This window comes from Agelaius phoeniceus, chromosome 1 (genome assembly GCF_051311805.1).
Source record: "Agelaius phoeniceus isolate bAgePho1 chromosome 1, bAgePho1.hap1, whole genome shotgun sequence".
NCBI classification, from domain to species: Eukaryota; Metazoa; Chordata; class Aves; order Passeriformes; family Icteridae; genus Agelaius; species Agelaius phoeniceus.
The window spans coordinates 127,338,361-127,358,099 of NC_135265.1; positions in this window are offsets into that span (position 1 = coordinate 127,338,361).

Below are 19,739 nucleotides of genomic sequence, written 5' to 3' on the forward strand. Positions count from 1 at the left end.
ATTACAGAACAGAATGAAAACATGACATCATTATTCATTTTGCTAGCGAAATATGGCTGTCAGAGTCAGACATGCCACCTGAAAAGCTCTGCTGCTTTCAGGCAGCTCAGCACTGGGGTTTGCAATGCCCCTCTGCTGCAGCTCCTTTGTGCTTCTGACCTGGTGGCAATACATCCATGTGATGGGGAACAGATCGTGCTCAGCTGAGGGCACACTGCCCTAGCACTGTGCTGGGTGAGTCAGCATCCTTCCATTTGCCTGTTTTCCATGCTTTGGGAACAGTTTTGGAGTGCTGAGTTCTTTCTGTGTGAAACTGATTCCATCTGGATGAAATGAAAGCTGAGACACACTCCAGGAGTGCAGCTACTGCTCTCCAGCTGCCTGTGGGCATTCAAAGCACAAGGTCCAGCCAGGCACACACTGAGGCAAAGCCTCCTGACAGTCTCCTGTAAAGTTAGGATGACATCAGTAATATCCACAATTTTCAGCACGTAATGAACTGCTAATAAATAGATAAATGCCAGCACTCCACGTTTTCAGGCTTGCATGCTGCAGGTATGCATTGTCCAGAGTGCTGCTGTCCTGTCCAAATGGACCCAGGCACCTGCAGTACCCTCAGGAATGATGCTCTGCCTGGCCTGGGCAGAGGTGGTGGTGATGATGGGGCAGTTTCTGGCTCTGTCAAACCCAGGTCTGTCACAACATTTTTACATCCTTTTCATATCTCTTTTCTGTGTGACTTCTTTGTGTCAAAAGTCATGCACAATTCCCTGGTTGCTGCTTAATCTGACTGATGGCCATCTCACACGTCAGCACCATCAGATGGGGGCTGATGGCATCATCCCTGTTCATGTGATCAATTTTGGGCAAATGCCCTCAGGGCACTGCTGTGTGTTTGTTGCACACAAACTCTGCAAATGCTCACATTTGTGTTTTCCAGGCCATTGCTGAGCATCCCCCAAGGTGCTCAGGCAACAGGCACAAGGCACAATCCACAGGGAAACCAAACACAAGGGAACTCTGTAAAAGGAAATGTGCAGGGACAATGCTGCAACAAGGGCAGACAGCAACACACCCTTGAAGATAACACTGTCACCATTTCACAGCCATCTTGAGGGCTATAAAATAAAATGCATTCCACTGTGGGACGCTGCAGTTCTGCTTTAGGATTTCATCTTCTCCTTTCTATTCCAAAACCTAAAAAGACAAGCTAATCAAAGCATTTTACTGGAAGAAGGAAAAACAATGGAAATTAAATCTGGAGGGCCAATCTCTGAACAGTGATAACTGCAGTAGGTCTTCCAGGCATTCAGCTCCCTGACTGTCTGCAAAAGAACTATCTACACATCATAGTAGCCACAAAGAGGTCCCAGACTCCCTGCCATCAAGTTTAGGACACTGACTCCAAATGTCACTGATAATGTTCCAGTATTTCCACCAATAACTTCTCACCCAGGAAAGCTGGAACACAGGAGGCCTTAGGTCTACCATGGAAGCTGGTGCATTTCCAGTTAGGCTGAAACCCACCTACATTTCATCAGAAATAAGAGGAAAGAGCTATTTCCATGAACCATTTCACCTTGGAAGTATCTATTACCCAAAGCAGTGCTTTCCAACAAAATCCAGTTTTGCTATTCCAATGCAGGCCAGCTCCTAAAATGCTTTAGGAATTTGTGTGTCAGTCTCATGTCTGAGAGTAAAAAGCAACAGCAACACAGTCATGACTAACTCCCCTAATTTACTTGACCTGTTTGGTTGTTTGGTTTTTATTTATTATGTTACCTGGCTCTTACAATCCTTCCTGAGAAGAAAAAAACCTCCCGACAATAAGTGTTTTTAATTTGTAAAAGAAACATTTTGTCTGAAAGATAAACCTGCTCTAACCTCAAGTTCTGCTATCTCCTGCATATCTGGCTTATTTGAGATGTCAACAACTGCAGAGATCCTTTGTTGAAACATTTTTCAGAGATGAAACATATCTCTCATGTTTCAGATTTCAAGAATGGTTTTTGCATTATTATCTATGTAATTAGATCAAAGAGAAAAGGGATATCAGAGGTAAGAGTCCCATCTATTGGCCAGAGGAGGAACATGATAATCAAATGCTTTCTGAATCTAAAAAAAAATTCCTACTATGAAAAATCATAAGCAAAGAAAAATTACCAGGAAAAATGAATTATCTAAATGCTAATAATGAATATTAGTGAAGGAAAAAAAAAATTCTTTTAGAATTCCTTTTTTTCTTTTAGGGAGAAAAGAGAAGGAAAACAACTTATTATTTAGGATAAGGCGGAAGGAATTTTTGTTGTCATTACTTTGTGCATGCACTTGGGATTGTTTCTCAGGAAACTCTTTCTAGAGTACAGTCATTTTAAAATAACTGCTATTGTTTTACTTGAGTTTCAATTCAGGAAACTTTAGTCATAGCAGAGACATGGTTGCATAAACAGCAGTTCTAGCACTATCTCATCACTCTTACACTTAGAAGAGTTGCTTTTGATAGCTTGTTAAGTTACACAACCAGAATCTGTTAGTCCATGTTTTCTGAAGCTCAGCACAGAGACAAATGTTAGTTTTACACAAAATTGCCTTAACTTGGAAATGTGTAAAATTGTTTTTCTTAAGCAGACCACTGCTGGATTTGGATTTGCGCAAGAGTTTTCAGGGGTGTTTTTTTTTCTTTGTGTGTTTTGAACACCACCACACCACCACACAATACAGCAACTTCTTAATTCTGAGCCAAACCACACAGTGTCTTGAAACCTGGAGTTGTGCAAAGCATTTGATACTGTCCTGCACAGTCTCTAAAATGGAGATAGAATTGACAGGTGGACCACCCCGTGGATAAGGAATTGGTGGGAGGTCCTACTCACAGAATGCCAGCCCCTGGCTCACTGTCTGTGTGGAGACCAGTGGTGTCCCTCAGGGGCTGTTATGGGACCAGTATTATTTAACCTCTTTGTCAGGAACATGGACTGTGGGATGGAGTGGACACTCGGCAACTTTGTGGATGACACCAAACTGAGAGGTGTCATTGATAACAGAGGGACAGGATGCCATCCAGGGGGACCTTGACAGGCTTGAGAGGCAGACCTGGGTGAATCTCATAAAGTCCAACAAGGCTGAGGGCAAGGTCTGGCACCTTGGTGGTGGTAGTCCCCAATATCAGTACAAACTAAGGGACTCAGTGATTGGGAGCAGCCCTGAGGAGAAAGTCTTAGGAGTTGATTGATGGGAAGCTCAGCATGACCCATCAATGTTCTGCAGCCCAGAAAGCCAACCATGTCCTGGGCTGCATCAAAAGCAGTGTGGGCAGGAGGTTGAGGGAGGGGATTCTGTCCCTTTACTCTGCTCCTCTGAGACCCCACCTGGAGTTCTGGGTCCTCTATGGGGTCCTCAGCACAAGGATGTTGTCCTGCTGGAGGAAGTTCAGAGGAGGGTCACAAAGCAGATCAGAGGAGTCAAGCATGTCTTGTGTGAGGACAGGCTGAGAAATTCGGGTTGCTCAGCCCAGAGGAGAAATGGCTCCAGGGAATCCTTAAAATGTCATTTTAAAGCCTTTCAGTACTTAAAGGGAACCTATGAGAAAGACTGGGATAGGCTCTTCATCAGTATATAAAATCATATATGATTTTAAATAGAAAAAGGGCAGGTTCAGATTAGGCATAGCAAAGAAATTCTCTGTTGTGAGTGTGGTGGGGCACTGGAGCAGGATGCCCAGAGAAGGTGTAGATGCCCCTCTCTGGACATGTTCAAGGCCAAGCTGGATGGGGATTTGAGCAAGATTGTCTCAGGGAAGGTGTCCCTACATGTAATTAGATGACCTTTAAAATCTCTTCCAACCTAAAATAAATTCTGAGTAAATGAAACTGCTTCCTACCACACTCCCTAATGATGGTTTAGGACACTGTACTTCATGCTGTGGGCTAAAGTCCTGCCTCTGTCTTAGTGTGGTTCTACAGAAAGTTCTTAGTGCTAGAACATAGGAGAAAACATACTGAATCAATCGAAAGTCAGAAATGGGTGTCTAGGCAAAAGCACAAGAACAAGACTTATAGGTCTTCTCCAGTGATTTGCAGCTCATGAATTTCACAAGACTTGTAATTTGTGTGCATTTAGGAAACCCCAAAGGATTTTGCTTCCATGAAATTGTCAAATCAACCCTTAACCAACATAAACTCTTATCATCTGCAACAACTGCTCATAAAACCTATTTCCAAGATGCTTTAAGAATATCTTACCTTTCTTGCAACTTTTGGTAAACTCTTATCATCTGCAAGAACTGCTCATAAAACCTATTTCCAAGATGCTTTAAGAATATCTTACCTTTCTTGCAACTTTTGGTATTTTAGTGAAGAGGTTCAACTTTTTGGATATTTTGAAAGGAAAAAAGATCTGTATTCTAGAGTAGCTTTTATATTCTATCAAAAATCCAGAGTAAAGGAGAGTTGCTTATTCTTAAAAAAGTTGGGATTTTAATTTTTTTTTAATGGAATAAGACTATACCAAATGGAAACAGTTGAGCACACAATGGTGTGGACATAAAACAATTGCAGTGCCATATAATTCAGTCCCACTCTCCTTACATCCCAGTGAAAGCCCTGGGGGTGAATTGTAGTTCACTGCAAGTACCATGCTGTACTCTAGCATCCCTTTTTCACTTTTCTGATCATTTGCAAAAAAGAAAATATGGAGCAAGTAAAACAAATAAAAATTGAGAATGCTGCATGTATTATGTAAGAGAATGGAAGTTGGGGGAGAAAACTGAAGTCACTGAATATCCCTGCCTGGGCTCCCTCATAGACCAGCCCACAATGGGAACTGTCATGCCTATAGAGGAGAGAGGTAAGATAAAAATTGCAGTCAAACCCACTGCATAAATATCATGGTGTGCTGCACCTTGGCTGCTCTCAGAGACCACGACCGGGTCTGTGCCTGCTGAGGAACGCCCGTTCCAGGCATGGCCAAGGGGAGCCATTGGTGCAGGTGCACTGCCACCAGCTGCCATAGGCATCCAAAACTCCCATTTCACTGCCCCAGAGCACAGACACAGGATGTGGAGGACAATTAAAAAACCCCCATTTGATCTTCTCTACACATTAGAACCAGAGCGGGAAAAGGCAGAGACTAAGACTCACCTGAGCAGTAAACTTGGTCACAAAAATATAGTTGTAACATTTTCCATCTTAAAAGCTGCTGATGCACAAAAATATGAATGTTTCATTGTGATGATGAAAAAAGATCTCTAAACTCTAAACCACTTTGTTTTTGAAAAATTGTAAAACAGGGCTAGCAACAACCTGTTTAGTACGATTTAGTACAGTGGAACTCAAAACAGGAGGTTCTGCATTATGGATCACTGGTGTCTTCCTAAGCAACAAGGAACAAAATGTTTTTAAAGGTAATGTAGCAGAAATGTGTATGCAGATTAATGCATTTAAGGGATTTTAAATATGTATCTATCTGTGGGTTGACCTTTATTTTTCCATGAAAATTGCCATATCTGTTTTCTCTAGAAGGCTTATTAAAATTGCATCTTTCTTGGAGAAAGATTACATTTGTTCTTATCCTGATCACGGATCAGGTGATGTAAATTGATACAAAATATGATGTTTGGATCAATACTGTGCTAATAAAACTAAGAGAACTGAAAAAATGGATAAAAGCACCACTCTCCACAGAAATGTTGATTCACTGACCATCTGTCTCACTTCAGCTAAGTGCTTTACCGCTTTAGTTTGGCATAAGACAAGTCAGTCAATAAATTAAACAACTGAAGTCACACTATAATTCTTGGCTAGCCTGCTCTATTTTTTAAGCTGTCAACATCTAAAATGTCACATGTATTCCTTTTTGGGCATATAGTGAGCATGTGCCAAGTCCTGTCTACTCATCCTAAGCATGAACACACACAGGTTACTAGCAATTGTAGTCTTAGTTTCTACTAGTCTCCCAACTGCCATAAAAACTCTTCAGAGTGTAAATATGTGCCTTAAATATATTTCTATTTATTTGCTTACCAACTTATATGAATGCAGTCTGACTAAAGGCACCTGCATAATACATACCGAGAAAACAAAAACAAATTCAGCCACATGTTGAAGCACTGTGCCCATATTCTGCATTCAGACAGCAAGAGAAGCAAGAGAACACACTTAGAACTTAAAATACCACAATAGAAGGTTCATTTTCACAGGCCATTAGGATTCCATTAGTGTCATCTATTCATTTCCAGGCTGCCCTCAGACTGAAAAGTGAGTATCTAATAGGATGCTTTCATTAGATTAAAATGAACACCCCCCAACACACTGTCACAATCCAATATGATTTTAACAGACAACATGATGGGTGGCTGCTCATCCAACTGGAAGCCTAAGAAGCTCAGAATGATATTCACATTTTTTGAGACAAATTTAAAGCATAAATGGCTGAGAGCAACATCTAGGATAAACAAATATTTCAGTGATGTGACAAAGGGTATATATTGATTTTAGAGTAACAGTCAATATGCTGTCAACATATTTGATACCCTCATTGTCTGCATAAAGAAGCTATACCTAAATACACGAGAAAAAAATTTACATTATTTCCTAGATGACAACATTTCCGTGTTGATCACTTAAACAACACCCACAAATGGCCTAGATCAGATGCAGAAATAAAAGTTAAAACACTCACTCCTGGAGACACCAAAACCTGCAATGCCAGTACAGCAAAGAACACAAACAGCTGATTCAGACGGTGATCAAGTTTAAAGTTTCTCATCTTTAATAAGACACCAGGCCTGTGCCTGCTGGGTTCTAAGTGTGCTCCTGCAGCTGACCACGTGCTCAAAGCTGGTAGCACCTGTGGCCAGCAGGAATCCCTACAGCTGTAGGAGTCCGTGCAAAGGTGTTCTGGAAAGAAGGGCTCTTTTAGCGCCTCATCCTTCTCTTGTGAGCATGACATCCTCTGGCTGGGACAAATTTCTCCTTCTAAACCAGCAGAAGTCCCTACATCTCCTCTTGAGGCCTGAGCACCCTGCTGCTGCAACAGCCCTGCTCACAGGCTGAGTCCTACATTCCTCAGCACAGGATAAATGCTGTGCTGGAGAAAATATAAATGGGCCCAAAGAGTGAGCACTGCTCTCCTCTTCAGAAAAGATGTTTATAGGAAGAAGAGGTAGAAGATTCTTTTACTTTTTTTGACATATCAATAGATGAGTAAAAATCTGTGAGCAAATAAACTTTCCAAACCATATTGCAAGATGACAGGAGAAAAAAAAATCCAGAAACTAACAGAGATTTAGAGATTTTTTGAGAAAAATATTATGATTCAGCACCAAGAGAAAAAAGCTTAGTGGCTTCCTAGTAAAGACATTTTAAGTTCCACATTAGCATGAGATATTTTTTACATTTAACTGATAGACACATTTTTGTTTTTACTTTGATAGCCATAATAATTCATATAAGGTTATTCCCATGTAAGAGGTTTCAGTGTTTAAGAAAGAATATTGAATGCCTCAGTATTTATGCTACAGCTGTGTCTAGAAAACAGCAGGTTTACAGAAAAGACTGCAAACAACCCCCCTCTCATCCATCAGCTCCCTCCACCCCTGAATCCTCCACCACTCCCACTTCCCTCCCCTTTTCCCCCCATGCCTTATTTCCAGCTGTGGCAGCTGTTGTGAAACCAGCGCTGGCAGACTCTGACACCTGGCGGTAGCTCAGCAAGTCTCTGGCCTTATGTTCTGTGAGGTTTTGATTTTATAAGCTTTATTTTATTTTTGAGGAGTGCTTGGAACCAACATTGATGTAAGAAACAATATTTTTACTAGAAGTTTGAAAGTAGGAAGCCATAACAGTGCAAGGAGATTAAGTATACAGCTGAATGTCACTCTGGGAAAAAATGCCAGGAAACTGCTCCCATGCTTACAGATGCTGTCAAAATATCTTTAAATGCACTGCAAAAGACTTCAATCTAAACAAATTTTAAAAGATCACCTATGCAGCTTTAATATTTCCTAAACTCACAGCTTTTGACCATAAAATCCACAGTCTGTGAGCAGGAATCTCTGTGATTCTTCCTGTATTCAGAGCATGGTATTTTAATGCTGTAGACCTCTTACCTGGAAACACCATGTTGTATTCTGGGAGTTTTCAAACCATTTCCTACCCTTGTCTGCAGCATCTATCTGCAGCAGTTGTGATTACCAAACTTTTGGGGCAGACCTGCCCAGTGCCAGTCATACAGCACAGTTTATTTACCCACTGGTTTTCCATACAGTCCAGTATAGCAGCCATACATCATGCTCATTCATATCAGACCTTGCATATGGTTATCTATGGATATATGTTACTCTCCATGGATACCAAGCCATTCTGCCTGCTAACACCCAAATTTAATCTGCTGCTCTGCTTTAAATTTATTTTTAAATACTGTAGAGAATTAGGACTTTATATTTCTTGCTTTTGAAAATGTAAAGAGAACATAAGTTATTATTGCCCTCAGTACAGCATAAGCATATTTGTTCACAATTCCTTTAATTTCTAAGAGATTTTCAGTTTCCATTATTATTCATTGTCTCACCAGTTTTGTCTTTATTAGGCATTCATAAAAAATACTTCATTATCATCTGTAAAGCACAGTTCATTAGCATGGCTGCTCTGTGAAGACAATTGTTTCTTCATTAGCACCAGCTCCTCAGAAATCCAAGCCTTTGATGCTTGTTTAAATTACTTGTATCTTTTCACTTCCTCAGTTGTGTTTCTTAAAGATTTCATTTTTTTTCTACAGCTATTTACATTTATGAATAAATATCCTTGTAAGCCCTGCAATCCTAATTTGTGATGTATTTTGCTTGCAACTACATTAGCTGTTCATACAAATGCATTGGCATAGAGTTTATTCATAGGCTTCATCCTGCATTTATGAGTGCTAATCTGCTAACTCTCTTTATTCCTTTAGGCAGGAATGAAAACATTTGTCCCTGAGCATGCTCCAGAGAAGAAGGCATACTTTTGAAAGCCCCACAGTTTCACTGCCTTTCACTTGGATAGCTGGCAACACCTGTATCAAGAACTACATACATATAGGTGGTGTGAGACACAGAGATTGCATTTTATAAATATAACAAAATTAATCAAATCAAAAGACTGCAGAATGATTAAAAGTTTGGTTTTTTTTTTTTTTGCTTGAGTGTCACCCTTCACATTGCTAGGGGGTGACCTCACACACTTTCCCTCCTAGGCCACTGCCCTTCCCACTGGGTTCTGGTGTCCATGTGCTCCTCCTACTTCATGGTCAGTGGAAGCTGAAGATGACCTCTGGTGCCAAAGAGGATCCCCAGCATGATCTGCTGCACAACCAAACCGCCTTGGCCCCAGCTCTGACCAGCCTCAGTCATGGTCTCCAACTTGCCAGCCACCTTTCTATCTTAAAAACCATATGGGTGCGAATAGAACAAATACTGTTCTGATTGGAAATCCCTGATCTGACACTGACTGGAAACAGGTTCCTTTCAAGAGCTGCCAAACTCAGGAAAATAGCCTAAGAAATGTTTCTGAGTGTATTTTTTGTTTCCAAATGTATTTTTCTTTTTATTCCACCACTCTGTTGGTATTTTTAAAGATTTGTTTCTGAAATGGAGAACATTTCTTATGGGACAGATGGTTCAAAAATTTTAGAATTACATAAACCAGGGAGGACAGATTTGTTGAACCTTCTCTCTATATGCATCTCACTTTTTATGAAGAATCTAGTCATAGTTACAGCTCCCCACACACACTCTTGAGTGTGAGATTGCTCCTCTTTTCTCTACTACACTGGTACGCAAAATACACTCTTGAAGCCAAGGACAGCCAAGGCTGAAAGATGCTGCTTTTGTCCTCAGCTTATTACAGATATTTAATATAAGGTAATATGCCCACACTCATTACAACGCAGCCAACCTCCACACAAACAGTTAAAAAGGAATACAAGCCTTCTACTTTCACCACAAACTCAGGCCAAGGTAAAAAACCCAAAGCCAGCTGGCCAGCTTTCAAGAAGAGCTCATTTGCTGGATGGAAAGAGAGAAACCTTGTTGACATGGAAACCTGTAATTTCAATATATATCTATAACAGATAAAATAGCAAGATGAGAGAGAGCTCAAAAAGCTGTGATAAACTATAATTGTGAGAGAATTTTTAATACTCAAATATTAGAGGTGAAAATGTTAAAACAGCAACAAGGAAGCTATTAAAACAAAGTGTTGTTCCAAGCAATTGTTAGAGGGCTCAATGGGAATGTAAGAAATGAAACAACAGTAATCTCATGCTGGAGCATTTTTCTGCATTTGTGTTCTATTGCTGCCATAAAAAAAAGCACCTTCTTGTGGATTTCATCTATGCATATTCCAATGAGAGCTGCTGTCCTAAAAATTTCAAATTGAATAGATGGCAGAGAGGGAAAGAGGGTGAAACATTCAGAGAGGTGCAGAGAGGCAAAAGATGTAGCCTTGATACAAATACAAAGGGTGCACATCCACAATCATATCTGATGACCCATGAAGACACTGAAATTCCAAACTGGGAACAATCCTTGGGACGACATAATGGTAACAGCCCTTTAGTCATCAGACAAACCCATACCAGAGGTGACCTGGCCTAGGTGGAGGGAATGAAACTTTCTGAACATTACTGTACATGGTAGTAAGAATTCTTCCATTCTGGTTTTTTTTTTTTTTTTTTCTCTTTCTGTGGCATTTTAAGGCTACCAAACCTCAAGTAATTGTACAGGATGGCTAGACACATTGTGAGCCTTATTAGTTCAGGTTTTGATATCAGCTCAGCAGTAGATCTTATTTCCTTGTAGAAGGAACTCTGAATAAGTATGTGGCCTGTGCATCAGTCCAAAAAGAAGGGCACAAATTAGTAGAGCAAGTTAACATTTTCACATTCAGAAGTGACAGGCTCAGTCCCTCTAAAGAGAAAATATTTTTACACTATTATCTTTGCTTAATATTTGCCCTTAAAATAATTTCTGTTCTTGATTTCAGCTGTTCCACTAAAATATCTGGGCATGCATCATCCTTCACTTGTCTGTCTGCAGACAGACAAGCACTGTTACAGGGAAGAGGGAAGAGATCTAATTAACTTTTCCATGTCTGATCTGGTATAAGAAGGTGGAGTTCACAGAAGGCTTCATTTATGGTAGCAATATCTGTAGTGCAATGCCATATGTAAATAAAGCAAGCTTAACAAAGGCTAGCTGCAGTTACCACCTGCTGCACAGCTTCTTCACATAGAAGAAGTAGTAGACAAATGGGGGTAATGTGTTTGATGGTTATTAGTCTCCTCATTGTTTAAAAAGTCAATGCAAATTTGAGGCACTTTTAAAGTTGCAGGAATAATTTATTTTTTTCTCTCCATAATATGGATACTAGAGAGAGCCATGGGAGAAAAGATATATGTTCAAGATCACTCTAAGTATAATAAACTCCAAGGGTTAAATGACAAACTCTATTTTATTTTGCATCTTTTCATTTTTAACTGTGCCTTTTTACTATTTTTTCTTTTCTATTTTGTAAAATACAAAGGGCCAGAGGCTCCCTTAGTGGAAAAATAAAATAAGTCCATTGTAACTGGATTGCTGATCTCTTCATCATTATTTTTATGGGCCTTGGGAAATTGCAAGGAGATAAAATTGTGGAAAAAAAACAAAAAAAAACCCTGCCTTCCTTGCTCTCTGTGCAAGTGCTGATCATCAGGGAAGAAAGGCATGATTTGCTGCATATCTTCTCTTGATCCCCTGCTCATTACAGACCCCCAAGCTGTGAATCCCTGGGCCAAAATGCAGGCAACTGTCAGGTTTCTAAATGTGGAGGGTGTTTTTAATACAAGTCTTACATTAAGAGAAGTAAAATCTTGGGGCATAAATACATCTTTCCCTTTTATATCATTTAAGCTAGCTGAATGCTTCTTAGTGTTCAGTAAATATAAATGTATTTTGCCCCAGAGCCAGAACCTGCTGCAAAGAAGTATTGTTCTGCTCCAGATGAAAACCTAGCATGGATTTCAAAGTCTTCCTTAGACAGATAGTCTGTGCAACTGGCAGAATTTATGAGAAGCGTGTTCACTTTTCTGCCTTGTCAAATGCAAGTTTTCTAATTGCCCAGCTTTAGAGACTGTTGCCACTTCAACTACAAGTTCCACATACTACATAAAGGTTGTACTCCTTTCTTGGAATCTCTAGCTGGTCAGAGTGACCCTGAGATACATTAGAAAGTCTCTTTTCTCACCCCAGCGGTCAAAGAAGGAGTCAGAAGTCTTAATTTCTTGGTCTCAAGGTTGTTTCTTGTATCTTATCTATAAAATTCTTTCTCCTGACCTGCCAAGGTCCACACAGCAAGCCAGTCCAAGGGACTCGGCCTGCCCTGGGGCGGTGTTATCTTTTTATACTAAAAACTGCATGTACAATATTTACAATTACTTTCCAATACCTATGTTAGATAGTGAGCTTCTACTCTAAACCAATATAAAAGTGCCAACATCACAGCAGAAGATGGAGGCCAAGAAAAAGAAGAAAGGCTGGACACGCCCAGATTTCTCCATCTTGCCCCCTGAACCCCCATTTTAAAAACCCCAAAATCTATTTTTTCACCCTGTGATAAATTCACTATCATTCTACTTAAACTTTCGTGGCTTGTAATTCTTCATATAAGGTTGGCAATTGGTTTTTTTCCAAGGGCAAAATCAAAGGCAGCGGGGTCTTGGGCTCTGTGCCAAGGTCTCTGAGCCCCCTGAGCAGGGGCTCGAGCCCTCCAGGGCAGCCAGAGGAATTTCCTGGGTTCTGACACTCCTTGAGCTGGGTCATGGAGGTGGTGATGGGAAGAGGAGGAGAAGAGCAGTGGCCTCATGCTCCATGCTGGGTTTATTAACCTCTCATTGTGGGCCTTCATCCCCTTGCTTGGGCATACCAACCACCCTGAGCACCCAAAACGGCTCATTTCAGCTAAAGAAGTCAGAATCCCATGGGGCACATCCCAGGCTAAAACCTGAGACAGTAACAGCTTCTTCTGTGGTCATTAATACTTATTAATACATTAATATATCTTCAGTTAATGAACTCATCGTGCCTTGGAAAGATCAGGTGTTTTAAAGTGAATGTGGCCGCCATGGGCAAGCAGGAGCAACACCGCATGACTTCTGCAAGAAATGAACTGTATTCACACATCACAAGCACAAAGGTGATTGAATCCTATATTCTGTGTTGCCTTCATCTTTTTTTCCTCTAACATGACAGTAATCGGGACTCCAACAACTGGAACAGGCATGGACAGTGAATAATGTCAGGGCCTGAACTACAGTGCATGGCTCAGACCATCTCTCTTAGAGGCAAATGAGGTGAAATACCGTGTCCCTTTTCTTTTCTCATGTAGACAAATGATTCCTAATGAAGATGTTGAACTTGAAGATGAACTCACTGTCTTTCAATAGGTACATCTGAAGCCACCCCACTGCCAATCACATGGGTCTGAAAGGGTATTTTGGGAAGTTTAGTGAGTTTAGTCAGATGGTGAAATGTGCTGAAATAAATTTTTAAAAATCCCTCTACTTCTTCAGGGCTACGTTTTCTCTGTGTATGTTTCAATATAATAAATACCTCAGAAAAACATCCTTTATATTTTCCCCACTTATCAGAATCATTCCCTCTGGCACTCACAGAAAACGTATTTGGAGCCTGATCACATTTTCTATCCCTTTTATACTATTTTAGTTAGCAAAAGTGGGATTGTAGATGCCTTATGAGTTGGATTCTGCTTATTCTCACTAATTTCTGAGCCATATTACTGCAACTATTATGCTAGTTTATTCACCTGTTGATCCTGGGGCACCCCATACCACAGTCCTACACCACAGTCCCTGGGGGGGTGGCTTCCTCTTGGAAGCCACTCACTGCAGCAAGCCATATGACAAGCAGAATGAACTGAGGATACAAAACAGGACTATATCACCCAAGCATAGTTTCTGCTTAGGCAAATACATTAACTTCTTTCCCTGATCCATCCACTGCCATCCTTTCTGTCACAGGGTTTTTCCCCACACATTTTTACCTGTCATCCTGAGTGCATATCGACAGGCCCTGATGCCAATCTTTGCCTTTAGAATCAGATAGAAAGTAGTTTCCCTTGAAGAGGTTATCTAAAGAGCCTTTTTACTTGAATGTCCATCTTAGGAGCTGCTTCAGAATGGGTTTTCCCATACAGGTTTGGAGTTTGATGAAATAATCTCTGAACTAATTAGCAGATAGACATTTCTTCTTGCCATTTGAATTATATTTCCATCTCCTTATTTTTTCTATGCAGCATTTCAGGATAATTGGTTTTACTTGTTTATTCGTTTGTCGTTATGCTAGTTTATTCAGAATTTTCAAAGTCCTATTTTTGTGTTGGGGAAATATTGATCAGGTGCAGATGTGATCCATTTGTGAAACTGTCATTTATATTGGGTAGATGGAGAGGAAGAGAGGAAATCAGTACTATTTGCCTTTTTTCTAGGAGGACAGGAGAGAGAGAATAAAGAAGGAGGGAGTTTCTGCTCTAGCTGGGACTGGAAGTCATGGATTTAGGCATGAGTCATCCTAAACATGTGATAGTCATGTTTTGGCATTTTCTGTTTTTGACAAAAAATGTCAAAACTTTGCTATTCTAAGTCATCATGCAGAGTGACAAAGAAAGACTGTATTGAAAACTGCATTGAAAATTCAGTTATTTCTAGTTGTCACAGAGAGTGGTTGTGCAGAGGGCTAAGCTCCCAAATAACTGTGTGCATCAGAGAACTGCTGCTTTTCTGTGAAAATCCCAAACCAGAAAAGTGCAGGAAAGGCAGCTAAGGAAAAAAGTGTTTGCTAATGGTACAAGGCCAAGTGCTGTGGCCCTTTTCAGGAAGCACATAGACAAAATTTGCAGCTCATTGTTCCTAACAGGATTGTATATGCATGTTTTGTACATTTATCCCAGAACATATATTGAAATGGGATTGGTGCTTTGCTCATCTGCATCAGTTTATGATGTGAAGAATCACAAAGGCACTCCAGCAGATGGGTCTAAACGTGCCCATGCCAGAAAATCAGCATGTGAAATAAGTTTGAATAAGACAAGTAGATAATTTGAAGGCCAATACAAGCCTCTTGGTATCCCCTGCTCGATTACTTTTGAAAGTAAAAGCTGCTGCTAAGATGTGCTCTGTTTAAGGCACCTCATGCAATTCAACCAATTCCAGCACTTCCAAGGATTTCTGCAGCACAGAGAGATCTTGTCAATAAACTTTTCAGCTAAACTATGTTTTTAACTTCAGTGATGTTCAGTTAATTCAGTCACACAACATCTGTGTAACTGAGGAAATTTAGTCAACTTTTAGCAACTGCTGGATGTTGTTTTGGGTTTTGACTTGGCCTTTTATGTCTACCTCTGGTTTTCAGAATGTATGAGCCTTGATGAGAAAAAGTGTTAAAAATTAACCTTAAGAGAGAGTTCAAGTACCAGGTGGGTTCTCTGAAGAATCTAAAACCATCTAAGTGACAACCATGAAGGTTATCACTTAGAAATGAATAAACAACATACCCCAGCTAGAGAAAATATATTTTAGCTGTGACAAATTTGTCTTCCTTTTTCTTTTACAAAAAGACAAGTGTTATTTCACAATTTTCTATTATAAAAATGTTTCTCATCCCCAAAAAACCTTTAACTTAGCTGTAGATTTTGCTTGAAGGAAACATATGCATATATTTGTATAATTTCAGCTGATTATACTAAGATCTTGATTTCATTGCAGGGGGATTAGAATTAGATGACTTTTAAAAGTCAATTCACTATGATTCTATGATTCTGTATAGTCTCCTTTTTAAAAAAAAAAAAAAGATTTTTATCTGGAAATATAAAAAAAAGCTGTAACTACCATGGATTCCCTTTTGCAATAACTGTAAAGCTTGCATTTGGACACCATGTCACAAGTCTGAAGGTTTTTCAGGAGAGAGGAAAAGCATATTCTTTTGGCATCAGTGGCAATACCTATAAATCATGCCTTATATCTGATTTTAATAAAAGAATTTCATTACCAGTTTATTCTTTTAAGGCACCATTAATTTTTTTTCAGCGAATTGCCTATTAGTCACGTTAAGTCATTACATTTTTCAGGGAAAATCTATTTATAAGTACTCATGAAGCAAACTAATTGAAACATAATTAAAAAGAGACTAGAAACTTTAATAAATCACAGATACTTTCTTCATGGATTAAACACATGAAGCAGGTAATGCTTCTTACAGAACTTTTCCAAATAGTCCTTTATTACCATTTTACCCTGGACATCGACTCATGAAGCCATGTCATCCTCTGAGGAAAAGTAGTGTTTCAGTTCTGCTTGGAGGCAAGAGGAGAGTCCCTCTCTACTGCAGTTGGTGCTGGCCCCTGGCCACTGTGGAGGTCTCTGCAGCCCCTTGCCAGCCTCAGGCAATGCCAGTGGGGGCTTTGGCCAGGCACTGGCTCACAAAAGTCACGGCACAATTTTCGCATGCAATGTTAAAAGCCTCCCACCCTTGGTTTTCATCTGGTTGTCATCTGCTTCAAACAATTTGAAATGGCAGAGTTCCTTGCGATGGACTGGGGGTAAGAGAGCTCCTCCAGCCCTGGGACAGGCTCTGTGCCACGGCGGCACAGGGCTGGCTCCCGTGGCACGCTGGGGCTGGCACGGCCCTCAGGAGGAGCAGTGATTTACAGAGATGATGCTGGGAATGATTGATTCCCAGATATGAAGGCTGGGGAAGTCCCTCCCTGCAGACACAGTCCTGGGATGGTGCTGTGCAGGATCCTGCTCTCCTCACAGAGGCTTCTTGGACTGTGCAGCCCCACTTTCCTGCTGCCATTCCAAGCACGGTCCTGCCAAGGTCCACTGCTTTGGCAGTGCAAGGACTGGTATTTAGTATTGTCTAGAATAAATACAAAAAATACATAGTAGTGAGTAAGAAATGTAAAATTTTAGATAATTAATATGCTAACTGATTATTATTTTTACTGATTATATTAACTAATAAATGTAGTATTTTCAGCATTTTCTTTATTTGTTGCATTTCCCAATATCTTCATTGCCTGTACATATTGCCTGAACACTTAAATATTTCAAACAGGGCTAGCTTTTTTAAACCAGCTAGTACCAAAGCCCATCTGTATCTTCCTGAACCTGCTGCTTTTCAGGGATGCTGAGCAGTGATAGCACCCATTAACTTCAGGCCTAAATGTGGTGGTACTGTTCAACATGTTGTGTGTATCTCTCAAATGTCTGTAGAGAAAAACCTTTCCATAAATGACATGGTGATGCTGCCTTACCAGCTGCCTACTCCAGAGCTGGCACTGAGTCCCAGATCTGCTGCTGCTGCAGCCCTGCCCCTGCAGAACAGTTGTGTGAAGATTACATGGGGCACTGTGCAGGAGCTGAAGAGTGACATGGTCATAGCATCACCTCACTCCAGTGTAAGTGAATTTCTTAACCATGTCCCTTCTGAGGCTTGCATGAGTAAGCTCAAAAAGGCAGAAATAATTGTAGCGTGTGTTCAAAATGCCACTGTCATCTAGAATGCCCTAGATCTCCAGCTGTTCTATTCTTTTGTGTTCCTTATAAACATTGTGAAATATAAACATTCCTTGAACAACATTGTGGCTTTCCACTTCAGATTGTCCCTGCTCAGCAGCACAGCTCCTCTGTAGAGCTGCATGTGCTGCACCCCAGCACACAGCACGGGGTGCTCCTGGCAGAAGCTCAGGCACAACAGGGACAGTGGAGACCAGATGAAGGCAGCTGAAACCCTACCAAAACACCAGTGCTTACTGATTGACCTCCTCTGAAAATGAGGAGGTACTTACAGGCAGGCAGAAAAGGCTTAGAGACAGAACTTGAGCCTGTGTGTGCTCAGGATCCTAAAATCATTAGAAGCAAGTCTATGGTGTCACTGTACAGAGGTCTTGGGAACAGAGACCATTTTGAGAATCCCTGTGGGAAAAAAACCCTGCAAGCTTTAGAGGAAGCTATTATTTCTCAAATAAGTTTGAGAACTTGAAAAATGAGCAGGTAGACCAAATAATCTCTTCACTTTGTCAAAGCAACCTCTTATTTTCCTGTGATGCCTTGGAATTGCTTCACAGCAAAGACAACATCCTTAAAAAACTTCAGATGCAAGTTACCCTGTGACTGAGAGGAAGATCACACTTGCACTTTGCATCAGCAAGCTTATCAGTGGAGCAATGTTCAGGCAATGGGGTGGATTTGGGGATTTGAAGTGTAGAAGTACCCCTATTTTAACATTTCAATTGCTCAGAATGGATGTCAACAATGCCTGTTCAGCTTTTCATTCTGAGCTCATTCAGAGCACGGAGTAACTGAAAAATAAAATCTTCCACTGTGAAAGACATACCCTTGTCGATGCTGAATTAGAAGCTGGCAATAACAACATTAGCAGATGTTTGATTTGGGGTTTTTAAAATTCCATTCTATCTTCTATCTGATTAATTTGCTACCTGAAAAAATGTCAAAATGAAATTTTCTGGACTGGAAAAACTCCACCCATTGCAGTACTAAATGGTAGTAATGAAATACCTTCTTCAGTGGAATAACATTCTCTTACATATCATAAGCACAAATGGCATTATAAAGGCTTAATGAGGATGAGGACAAGCACATGAAAATCAAAATATCATTCAATCATTGGTTATTTAACAAACATAGGCATATTTCTCAATGGCTTCAGTGAAATAATTTGAATGTATATTAATATAGACATTAGAATTGGAATCTAAATTTTCTGTTAGTCATTTGTTTGGGCTTTTTTATCCTGATTTGCCTTCATTATACTAAGTAAATTACAACCAGAAATTCATACATCAATAGCATTGCATAAAAATTACAAAAGCCAATGTACTGCATCTAAATTGGTAGTGACACTGGAACAACCAAATAACCTTATAATACACATTCACATTTAATTCTTCCTTTTTAGAAGAGTAGAAAAGCAGAGCAGGATGATCTTTTGCGAAACGTGCTACTGATATCAGACACAGGCCTAAAGTCAAATGCAGACAAAAATGAGGAAAGCATGAGGGTCTCAATAAGGGTGAAAAGACCATTCCCATCTACATCATATTGATCCCTTCAGCAATCACATGGATTGCTACTTCCTTCTCCCCTTTTTCCCATTCTCCCATTCTCCCATCATTGCATATCTGCCCAGCTAGGGTATCTCCAGCCAACAAAATCTAACTTTGCCCTGGGTGAACTTCTGTGCCATCACCTAAGCCCCAGCGGGGTTTTCAAAGCCACAGATTTTGGATCACCACTGCCACAGATCCACTGGCTTCTCTTTTTTCCTAGAAGGACACAGGGCTTCTCCAAGCCATGCAGATCCAGGGAAGGACATTTCTCTGCATCAAGTAAAGGTGCTCTTGGCTATCCAATGCATCTTCTCCAAGAGGAATTTTTTTCCAGTCTTTTACAACACTGATAATGTAAGGAGACCTTCACATCTGGCTTCTGGCTGACCTCAACATCCTGTCCTAGAGGGTTGTACCTTTTTTGGGTAAAAATGTGGGGGTTTTTTCACTTGGGATTTATCTTCTATTAGAAGATGGTAACAGTTAAGAAGGATATTCTGTAGCAAATTTTTTCTTGCCTTAGCATAAGAGGCCAGCATGACATTTTGTGAGATGAATTATATTGCTTTTTCACATTTA